General features: G+C 43.6%; 1 protein-coding gene across 1 annotated transcript in view; it reads left to right on the top strand.

The window, feature by feature from the left end:
* The window catches only part of TRPC5 (transient receptor potential cation channel subfamily C member 5), a 249,344-nt gene that overhangs the window by 187,104 nt on the left and 50,139 nt on the right, over positions 1–12,101 (top strand). The window lies entirely within an intron of this gene.

Here is a 12,101-nt window from a genome sequence, read left to right as displayed (position 1 = left end):
ACCAACCACGCACAACTGAGAACAGAATGTATCCCAGAGTCATTTTTTTCTATAGGTTTGTACAGGAACTTGGAGAGTAGGGAGGTTAGCACACACTGGAATCTTGAAGAAAATTGCAAAATTTTCAAAGAATGGAATCAGAGTCCATTCAAGTGTAACACAGGGAGAGGGATTTTGAGGATGTGAGAAAAAGGGAGAGGGATTTTGAAGATGTGAGGAGAAAAAACCCACAGAATTGGGGGTGCACTCCCTCTCTCTCTTGCTCTTTCTCTTACACACACACACACACACACACACACACACACACACACACCTCACTTTGGTCACATAATATGGTTCAGGCTTATTCAGGCTTAAAGAATTAAACCGCTTTCTCCAGAGTAAATCCTCTGCTGTCAACCACCCTCTAGTCCAAAACCACTGTGTTCATCGCCCTGCGCTACTGCTCCCCACATCTCTACCTCCAGCCCCAAACTTCAGTGTTTGATTCAGCAACTCAAGGCCCTAGAAAAGTCAGCGAGAATAGGAACAAAACAAAGGCAGAGATCTGGTACTGAAGTGACACTCACCACGTACCAGGCACAGAGCTATGTTCTGGCTATCTGCTGTCATTACTACTCCAAATAATTTAACTCCCATTTTTTAAAAGATTTTACTGATTTATTTGAGAGACAGAGAGAGGGTGAGCATGAGCAGGGGGAGGGGCAGAGGGAGAAGGAGAAGCAAACTCCCCACTGAGGGGGGAGCCTGATATGGGGCTTGATCCCAGAACCCCAAAATCATGACTTGAGCTGAAGTCAGATGGTTAACCGATCGAGCCACCCAGGTGCCCTTTAACTCCCATTTTTTTTAAGAGGTTACCATTTTTTAAGAGGTGCCAGACATCCAGACACTGTGCTGATAATCTTTCAGGCATAGCACCTACAATGATCCTCACAACAATCTTGGAAGATAGGTGGTAATATTCCCATTTTACAGATAAGGAAACTGAGGCTCACAGACTTAGAAGGACTTGTCCAAGGGCATGTTATTCATAAATGGCAAAGCCAAAGTTTGACCTCAGCTCTAACTCCAAAGTCTACATACCAGAGACTGTGTACTATGGTGGGGAAAGCCAGGGGTCAGCAAGTTTTTCTGTAAAGGGCCAAACAGCAAATATTTTAGGCATCACGGGCCCTAGGGTCTCTGTTGTACTTACTCAACTCTGTCACTATAGCACAGAAGCAGCCATAGATCATATGTAAACAAATTAGTATGGCCAGATCCCAGGAAAACTTTATGTACACAAACAGGTAACAAGCTGGATGTGGCCCCCAGGCTGTAGTGTGATGACCCCTGGGTCAGAGCATCTGGGGTGTACTTGGATAGACCTGGCTTCAAGACCTGGATCTCACCACTTACTAGACAGGTTCCTTCGTCTCTCTGCATCTCATTTCTTCATCTGTAAAATGGTGATAATACCTCCCTCATCTGGTCATTGTGAGAATTCGGGATTAAAGGAAAGAATGAATACAAGGTTCCGGCACCTGGTAAAGTACTCAATAAGTCATTAAGAAAAGCCCTCCCTCTGGCTGGTCCCTAGAAGGAAGGAAAAAGAACAGGGGTTAGGATAGGTACTGCTGTCTTTGAAAGCAAGACACCAAGGCTCCAATGGCCTTGCTACTCAGCAGCAATAAGTACTCCCTCAGGATTCCAGCTCCTTCTCCTGCCCTTCAGCTCCAGAAACCTTGTTCTTTAAGGAGTATACATTCCGGTTTTGTCATTAGTGAGAAAGCCTCCTGGTCTCATCGCGGCTTTTGTCAGGCCCTGGAAACCCCATCGCGGGAGGGCAGAACTATAATTTTGTCTTTGTTAGGTGTGGCCTTCAACAATAAGATTCTGGCTGCTAGAGTCAGGCCTGTGTCCTGAGGACCCAGCACAGGGCCTGGCACGGAGTAAGGGGCTCAGGAAATGTTGCTGGTTTAACTGAACTGGCTTTGGAGTAACCCTGCTTGGAAGCAGAGGAAAGTGACTTCATAGCAGCCCTCCAAGCACTGAGGATCCCCTTTTTCTCCACAAGAGGGAGAGAAAACGTGTGTGCACCGTGGGAAGGGTCTAGGAGTGTGAGGGATGGTTGAGAGGACGGGGAAGTACAGAACATTCTGTCCCTGGGTGACATTAAGTACCCAGGAGCCATGCTGCAATGGTCTCTCCCGGCCACCCTCCTGAATAATCACCCAATGTAAGCCACCTGGAGCAAGTTTTTTGCTTGGACCCAAAACCATACTCATGGAAACTTCCATCTTGGCTTTAGAACCCCCTGAGATACCTCCTCTTGTCAGTCAGCCCCTAAAAAGCCATCCTTCCTGCAATCCTGACTTGCCAATCTTTCTCAATGAGAAATTCCCTCCTTTATCTACCAAGTTGTCTCCCTTCATCTGAAGTGTGTCTTTCATAATAATCCAGTTTTTCATTCTGGAATTTGTTAGAGTTATTTATAGGATCTGACTATACAATGAGAGCTGTATTGACTGTAGCTGGATGTACTGTCTAGGTGAGGCCTGGGTTGAGTCAAATATACAGTCACTTTGAGACTATCCAAGAAGCAATGATTCTCCGTCGCATAATAATGAGACCCATAATGATGAAAATAGCTAACATTTGGGATGCCTGGGTGCCTCAGTCAGTTAAGCATCTGCCTTCAGCTCAGGTCATGATACCAGGGTGCTGGGATCGAGCCCTGCGTCAGGCTGTCTGCTCTTCAGGGAGCCTGCTTTTCCCTTTCCCTCTGCCACTCCCCCTGCTTGTGTACTCACACTCTCACTCTCTCTAATAAACAAATAAAATCTTTAAAAAATAGCTAACATTTATTAAATGCTTCTTTGTCTAATTCTCACAATAATCCACGGTGAGAATGACAATAATAACTTTTCTTTCCCTGTTGCCAGGCACTGAGTTAACTCTCTTCATCTTTAGAATGACCCTACTAGTATAATCCTCATCTTTCAGATAGGGAAACTGAGGGACAGATTAAGCAACTTGCCCAAGGTCACCCAGCCAGGAAGTTGTGGAGCTGGAATTTGAACCTCAGGTCTGTCTGTCTGACTACAGAGACCATGCAACCACTTTATGTTATTAGAAATATCTTTGTGCATAAGGCCTACATTGCACCGATAAGCTAACAAAGATGGATGAGGAACACCATCTTCCTTTTGTTTGGTGTTGAGAATGTCTCAAAGGACTTTCCCACCCCCATGATCCATTTGATTGTCAGGGGATCTATAAGAGGAAGGCCCGGTGGGTGGCAACCGCCAATTGCACAGATAAAGACCCAAACACAAAGACCCACCCTGAGTCCGCCACAAATCACAGGTCAAAGAAAGTCAGAGTTCAAGATATATGTTTCCAAAACGTGTTCTTTCTTATAGCTAGAGGTTAAGTGTCTTCCATTCCCTTTATTCTGCTTTCATGCTGAAGATTTCAAAGTGGGCTGCTCACAGCAGGTCATGAAACCTCCAGCCAAGCCTTTTTATAAATGTGAAAACTATTTGGGTGCACCTGACTTAGTCTCCTATTTTGCCCCAATGTTTCAGCACCTGCCATACCTGCACATGTCTTGTGACCTGAAAAAAAAGAAGGACCCAGGCCCTTAAGAACTAGATACACTGCAAGCATGAACACATCTCACCATAGATCTCGCCACTGTTTTCTTTTATTAACTGAACAACTACAAGTCCACAATTCCACAATCTACCAAGTCCTGAAAACCAAAAAAAATTTTTTTTATTAATTTCCTATCAAAACTCATACAGTGGCAAAACACAAGATGAATTGATGTGAGGCAGTTTATTGTCTTTATTTATCCCACTGAGTCTAAGCATTCATAGGTTTCACTGCTGTGATACTGATGTGTTTGACTATAGTAGGAGTTCCAGATAAAATACAGGACATCCGGTTACATTTGAATTTCAGATCAACTGTGAATCCTGTTTTAGTATAAGTATGTCCCCTTATAATACATACTTATACTAAAACAGGATTCACCGTTGATCTGAAATTCAAATGTGACTAGACCTCTTGTATTTTTATTTGCTAACTCTGGCAACCCTAATTATGAGTGCTGCCTTAAATCCCCCTGGGGGTGTTACCTAATATAAGCTACAGATGGCCTATTATTGTTCTGAAATCTGACAAATTTAGAATTTCAAAACACATCTGGCCACAAGGATTCTGGAGTAAGTACTGTGGATCTGTGAACCTGGAGCGTCCTCCCAGCACTGGGCTTGGAACTGCCCAGAACACCCAGCTCTCAAGGACTTACGCCATCAGAATTGGTTGCCTCTTTGGCACCCATACTTTGCCCCTGTCCTAGTCTATGGGCCATTAGCTGACCTGATCACACCCCATCGGACTTCCTATTTGGCTTTAGTGAGTTTCCAGGCTCTCCTCTTCAATTGCCCTGACATGCTGGTTTACTTGTTCCCTCCTAGGTGAGAAGTTTTCCAAGACAGCCTCCTTTCCTTCTAGATTTCCCCTCTTGGAAGTAGGAAGTGTGCTCCCACCGCTCTCTGCTGCCATCCTATGGCTAGAATAAGCCACTGCATTGGACTTAATTTTGCAGCACTAAATGCTTTCAGAGCATATCATCTCCAACAAGGGAGAATTATAACATCTACCAGGAAACCCCATTTAGCAAATTCCCACTGCTGTATATACATGCAAATGGGAAACTATATTTTTAAAATATGCATTTAAAACCGAGTTTTCAGCATCTAGCCTCACCTTCCTTCAGTTAGTTAAAGTTAGTGAGCCTTAGCTCAAATTTGAAATTAGAGGTATGACTGCCAGTTGACTTATTTTATGAGTCTGAACTTCTGTTGCCATTGATATAGGTAGCCTAGTGCAGGTACCAAGTGCACCAGGTAACTGCAGCAACAGCCAGATGAGTACAGATGTCTCAGTAATCCCTGGGTAACCACCACACCTCCTTCTTTCAAAAAAAAAAAAAATCGCCGAAGATTAGTGATCAATCGTTTTAGACAGAGATTACATGTAAAATGTAGGGGCCACTTTGTTTTTTCTTTTTTTTTGTTTTTTTTTTAAAGATTTTATTTATTTATTTGACAGAGATAGAGACAGCCAGTGAAAGAGGGAACACAAGCAGGGGGAGTGGGAGAGGAAGAAGCAGGCTCATAGCAGAGGAGCCTGATGTGGGGCTCGATTGCATAACGCTGGGATCACGCCCTGAGCCGAAGGCAGATGCTTAACCGCTGTGCCACCCAGGCGCCCCTGTAGGGGCCACTTTGAATTATGACCTGGGCCTAATTTACTTGCCAAAACCTATTTCTTCATCTCAATTTTCTGCTGCTGTGGTAAAAAGCTGAACCACTTCATAACAGTAAGGCTCAGCAAGCTCACTGTAATGGCAGGGAAGGAAGGTGTTTTGCACATTTTGTCCTCTTTGGAAAATTTTGTATTGCCCTTTTTCCTTTTTGAGCATTTTTCTCCTCCTCAGAGCCCAGCTTGATTGGCAACTACAAAACAAACCAGCAAAATTTGTTCTATCTCAGATCATTTTTGCTGGCTGCCTTTTTAAATACACCCTTACACACAACTGGACTCTCTTTTAAAGAACTGACATCTGAGGTGATGAAAGTTGGGCCTCTTCCATTGTGTAGCACTCACTGAGGGAGCAGAGGAAGGTTCTAGAAAGAGCAGTATATTTTTTTCTAACCATGCAGAAAGGCTCAGAGCCTGCCATAGTTGGGAACTCAAGTTTTCTTCCCCATCCTCACCTTCTCCCCTTTCAGATTTTCTTTTCCTCCAAGTGTACTAAAGGAAGAAGTGTTTCCAGTGTAAGGCCCCCAGTTTGAAGTCAGCTGCTCTCTTTTGGAAAACACACAAAGATAACTCAGTGTCAATTAGTTCAGGGAACAACAGGCCTGAGCTGCTTACCAAAGCTTTGAATGTTAAACATAGGTCAAGGTGACCTTTTTTCTAGTCTCATCCACTGCACTTTATACATACCCAACAGTCTAAAATCATGTGCAAATCACCAGTGAGGTGAGTCAATGTGGGACTGATTTGTTTTATCTTGATCTGATTTTTCTCTTGCTGACAGCCTCCCTGGCATAGAACAGAGTGGATTGTGGGAGTTAGGAAAGATTTTTCTCTTCTGACCACATTGCCCATCACTAGGGGAACCACTGAAAACTCAACTGCTACTGGCCTTTTTTTTCTCTGCCTCACAGCCTGGTTTCCTTCTCAAGAGTCTGCCCTTCACCCCCAGATCCTCTGCTCCTACTGGGGGATTTCCCCTCATTTTCCATTGTCTTGTCAGAGACAGGGTCGTGGCCACTAACCAGGGAAGTGTATCCCAGCTCACTACTCTTTTTTTTTTTTAAAGATTTTTTATTTATTTATTTGACAGAGATAGAGACAGCCAGCAAGAGAGGGAACACAAGCAGGGGAAGTGGGAGAGGAAGAAGCAGGCTCATAGCGGAAGAGCCTGATGTGGGGCTCGATCCCACAACGCCGGGATCATGCCCTGAGCCGAAGGCAGACACTTAACCGCTGTGCCACCCAGGCGCCCCTCAGCTCACTACTCTTAAATGAGCACTCACTATAATGCTTGACGCACAATAAGCACTCAAATGTTCATTGTTGCTGTTATCATTAGTATTTAACCTCTCTGGGTGCCAGTTCTTCTCATCTGTAAAATGGGTATAAATGCAGTACCAACCTCCTGGGTTGGTTCATACATATAACGTGCTTTTAAAAGTAACCAAAACACAGGAAGTTCTATGGACATTTAATCTGTGGCTAGTATTTAATTATTAATTAAATAGACATTTAATTATGACTAGTATTAGAGAAAGACCTTGTGGGTACACAGAATATGAGGTGAAAGAGAAGTGTGTGTGTGTGAGAGAGAGAGAGAGAGAGAGAGAGAGAGAGAGAGAGAGAGAGAAAAAGAGGACTGGTGGAGAAAAAGTTCCATTTGGGTTATGAATTTGAAATGCCCACTAGGCAGTGAACATTCAGGACTGAAGTTTAGCAGGAAAGCAGAGAAAAGAACTTTCTCACTTTTACAAGTACAGGAAATGTCTGCAAATCCCTCCGGGCTATGAAATGTCATACAACATACAAAATTGTCCCTCCCCTTCAGAAGCTTACTGGGGTAAGAAAGCCAAGTCATGGGCTCTACATAAAAGTTAAGTGTAATCAGAAGGGGGAATGAAGCATGAGAGACTACGGACTCTGAGAAACAAACTGAGGGCTTCAGAGGGGAGGGGGGTGGGGGAATGGGATAGGCTGGTGATGGGTAGTGAGGAGGGCACGTGCTGCATGGTGCACTGGGTGTTATACGCAACTAATGAAGCATCAAGCTTTACATCGGAAACCAGGGATGTACTGCATGGTGACTAACATAATATAATAAAAAAAAATTTAAAAAAAGTTAAGTGTAACACAGGTCAGGCTCTAAGAGGTACCTCAAGAAGAAGCAAAGTGGTCTGGCCTTGAGGAGGAGGGATCGCCTCTGGTTGGGGCAATCAGGGAAGGCTTCCAGAAGGAAGTGAGATTCTCTGATTTAATGATTCTCTGTAGCCTTTCCTTCTGACTCCAGTGCCTGCTGATTGTCCCTTCTCTGAATGCCCTGAAGTCCTAAGTTGCTGTGCCTCATAACAACGTAGTCAATTTTTCCTAATGCTAAATGGATCCAGTTTGAACGACTGTACTTTATTCTGACCTTTCTTTTTATGAAGTGGTGCTAACAGAAGAATCAAAGGGGCGTGGGTTTTTTATCGCGTCCTTACTTGGCAAAATCTCCTGATCTGGAAGGGAGTAGCCTTCACCAGTCTGTGGCCACCAACCAGCTGAGAACCTGACACTCACCATCTGAACCGCTTGCACAAGCATCTGAATACAAACATGACTGTCCTAGAACTTGTTTCATGGGAGTTTGGCTGGTCCACCCATGAGATCCTGCACACCAGAATCACTGTGGGCCTCTCTTGTTGTGAGCCTCTCCCCACACACCACCCAGAACTGGACACAGAGCAGGTATACAGGAATTCTCGTTGAAACGTCGAAATTGAATCATGTTGAGCTTGCATTCCCTTAGCAATGAGCAAGTCAAATTCTGTTCTGCTTTGGGTTCAGCCTGTGAATCAGGCACTAAAGCCACATGATTATTTAGACAGCTGTAGGAACAAGAGTCGCATATGATGGACTGGTGAGGAGCTGGGGAGATCATTCTCCTCACTGAATGAATGAAGTCAGGGCTCTGCCGAGATGAAATTGAAACAGCTTTGCTAGTGGTCTGGGGGAGGGCCAGGCTGTCTCCAGTAGAACCAGATGTTATTCCTATCAGGAATTACTCTTTCGAGGGGCAAAGAGCTATTGAGTCCCTCCATTTACAATGCAGCTTTATGTCAAAGGAATAAAACCAGGGCTTTTGCAGAAGTCCTATACAGTAAGGAAAAAATTCATTTTCAACCACTGCCCAAGAGCATTGGAGAACTGAAGCATCGTAGATTTTTAGAAATAAAAGAAACTGCACCGAAGGCCCTAGCAGGTTTGTGAAGAAAAGATCTGGACGGTTGTTATGGGGTGTTGTCTCATACAGATCTGGCCTGGGGTGGCTAAACCAGGAAGCTAAGATCTTCAGCATCTCCTCCCCCACTTCCCCTCCCCCATGTCCTTTAGCTCTGGATTTTCCCTCCTGCCTTTCTTAGCTGCCACTCAGGACCCCAGACATGGGCTTCTCACCACTGCAGGCCCCTTAAAGGTAACTGGCTAATATGATACACTAACTTAAACTGTTATTTAGTTAATAGCTTTATATGTTAACACTTCCTAAAAACATGAATATGATTCTTTTTTTTTAAAGATTTTATTTGAGAGAGAGAGAGAGAGGATGAACAGGGAAAGAACACAGGGAGAGGGAGCAGCAGATTCCCCCATGAGCAGGGAGCCTGATGTAGGGCTTGATCCCAGGACCCCTGGGATCATGACCTGAGCCGAAGGCAGATGCTTAACCGACTGAGCCACCCAGGCGCCCTGTAAAAACATGAATATAATTTCAACACCTTGACCCAAAGCATTAAGTGACAGGAGCATTTCAATCACTGTGTCCAGGCCAGTGGGGACAATACTGGGAAATTCAGCTTTCTGCAGGCCTCAGCTCATACCGTCCATGGACTGCCCGAGTGAGGTGTTGAAGGGCTTGGTCTATAGCATCAGCCAAGTCAGGGCTCCAGTACTGGCCCCACCATGTACCACAAATATGATCCTGGGCTCAGTTCTATCATCTGTGAAAGGAGTATAATGCTAATATCTGCCTTTAGGGTTATTCTAAGGTGATGCATGTGAAAATCTGATACAGGGATGCCTGGGTGGCTCAGTCGGTTAAGCATCTGCCTTCAGCTCAGGTCATGATCCCAGGGTCCTGGGATCAAGTCTCATATCGGGCTCCTTGCTCAACAGGGAACCTGCTTCTCCCTCTGCCTCCACTCCCCCTGCTTGTGCGTGCTCTCTCTCTCTCTCTCTCTCTCTCTCTGACAAATAAATAAAATCTTTTAAAAAAAGAAAATCTGATACAACGTTTGGTACATTATAAGAGCTCAATATATGGTAGCTAATCTATGTTAAGAGTAGTTCCTCATTTCAACTTCCAGGAGGCTTAACTACCACACATCACCCCGTATATACACTAAGGAAAGAAAGCTTTGGAAAGAGAGTATTCCACCAAGGTTCATCCATCACATACCTATTTATTCAATCACTCATTTAACAAATATTTATTCAGTGTTAACCTTGTGCCAGGCATTTAGCAAAATACTAGGAATATAATGGAAACTAAGACATGCTCCTAGTCCTTGAACAATACCCAGCTCTCTGGCTTTTAAGAAGTTGTCATACTGCTCAAACTTTGTTGTTGTTTGTTTTTAACCGCCGGAGGAGGAAATTGGGAAAGGGCTCTATCCTTGCACTAAGCTACAATCCAACAACCCAAATACAACATCACCTCCCATGAAAAGTTAAAAAGTCACAACAAAGGGATGGTGGAGTAGGGACTTCTGAAAATCCACTCCTTCAAAAAAGCAACAAGGCATAGGAAAAATATTCCAAATAAACATTTTCACAATTCTGAAAATTAACCAAAGGCTTGCAACAACCAGAGGAACATGTATTCAAGAAAAACAGCTGAATCTTGGTAAGTACAGCGAGTTTTGTGATATTTTAACTTGCCTGTTCCTCTCCCCCTTTACCCAGCTCCACAGTAGTCTTAAAAACCAACAGCCTTGGGGGCGCCTGGGTGGCACAGCGGTTAAGCATCTGCCTTCGGCTCAGGGCGTGATCCCGGCGTTATGGGATCGAGCCCCACATCAGGCTCCTCAGCCGGGAGCCTGCTTCTTCCTCTCCCACTCCCCCTGCTTGTGTTCCCTCTCTCGCTGGCTGTCTCTATCTCTGTCGAATAAATAAATAAAAAAATCTTAAAAAAAAAAAACCAACAGCCTTGGAACCACAGCAACTGTGAAAAGCAACATCTTGGCATCTTCACCACTGGAAAGTAGAAGATTGGGTTTGGAGCTCCCCCAAAAGACCTGTCCCCAGCAAATTGTCATTATATGACCAGTAGGGCAACTCGCTAGAAAAGCTCCATTTACAGAGCTTGTGGTTCTGTGATCTTCCTCTGAGCCAACAGCCCTTTCCCTAAGGGCATTTGCTGAAAAATTCAGCAGCAATTGTTCCACATCACGGCTGCCTGAAACAGTGCATAGCGGTCGAGGCAAATAATAGGCTTAACAAAAAACAGTCTGAATCCAGAAATATATAAAAAGGACTGTACACCATGACCTAGCGGAATTCATCCCAGTAGTGTAGGAGTGATTCACAAAACAAAATCAATATATTACATCATATTCATAGAAGTAAGGGAGAAAAACACACCTAATCATTTCGATTGACATAGGAAACGTATTTGACATAATCCAACATCCTTTCAATATAAAAAAAAACAACAACACTCAGATTTGAACTTCCTTAACCTGATGAAAGCCATCTATGAAAAAAGCCATAGCTTATATCACATTTAATGGAGGCCAACTGAAAGCTTTTCCCCTAAAATCAGGAACAAGACAAGGAGAGACTTATTGATAAATGGAATAGAATTAAGAGTCTAAAGTAAGCCCTTATATTTATGGTTAGTTGATTTTCAACAAGGATGTCAAAACAATTTAATGGGGAAATAATAGTCTTTTCAAAAAATAGCGCTGGGACAAGTGGGTATCCACATGCAAATGAATGAAGTTGGACCCCTTTCTCACACAATATGCAAAAGTTAATTCAAAATGGATCAAAGACCTAAATATAAGGGCTAAAGCTATCAAACCCAGAGGAACACCTAGGTACAAATCTCTGTGACTTTGGATAGGGTGATGGTTTCTTAGATATGGCAGCAACAGCACAAGCAATAAAATACAACACAAATTGGACCCCAATAAAATTAAAAACTACCACTCTAGTCTCTGTACAGTTTGGCTCTTAGTGCAATCAAGCATACGATGCATACACACTTTGCTGTTTTTCCTGCAATCTCTCCTTCTGAGGCATTCTTGAAATCGAGTAGAGATTGATTAAATAACCTGTCAAATTTGAACTTCAGTACGCAAACAGGATCAGGACAGTGCTTTCAAGGCTCACAAATGTTTTGGGCTTCGATACTACATGGTGGCTTAACAAAAATGTCCTTTATAATATTCTAACTGCAGTTTGTTCTGCCAGAACCCACACCACCCTACACTACTCTTGTCAGATGTAAAAACAGAAAATGAAAACCTGTCCAAACTTTAAAATTACCATCTTCAGCCAAATTGAAAATCAGAACAGAGGCAGTGAAGATAGAGGTTGGATGATAATATCCTTTATTAAAAGAAGCTTCACCTCTGCACTTTTGCGTAAGGGAAAGTGATTTCTGGGGTCAGAATTCTTGAAGATACATGAGGGGAAGTCCCAGACAGCCGTAAAGATCACTGCTAACATGGTCCAGATATTTGGTCTTGGCAGCAGCAGGGAGTCATATCATAGTACCGGGATTGGCAAACTACAACTAAAGT

The sequence above is a fragment of the Ailuropoda melanoleuca genome, chromosome X, assembly GCF_002007445.2.
Source record: "Ailuropoda melanoleuca isolate Jingjing chromosome X, ASM200744v2, whole genome shotgun sequence".
Taxonomy (NCBI): Eukaryota; Metazoa; Chordata; class Mammalia; order Carnivora; family Ursidae; genus Ailuropoda; species Ailuropoda melanoleuca.
This window is presented reverse-complemented; position numbering and strand designations above follow the sequence as displayed.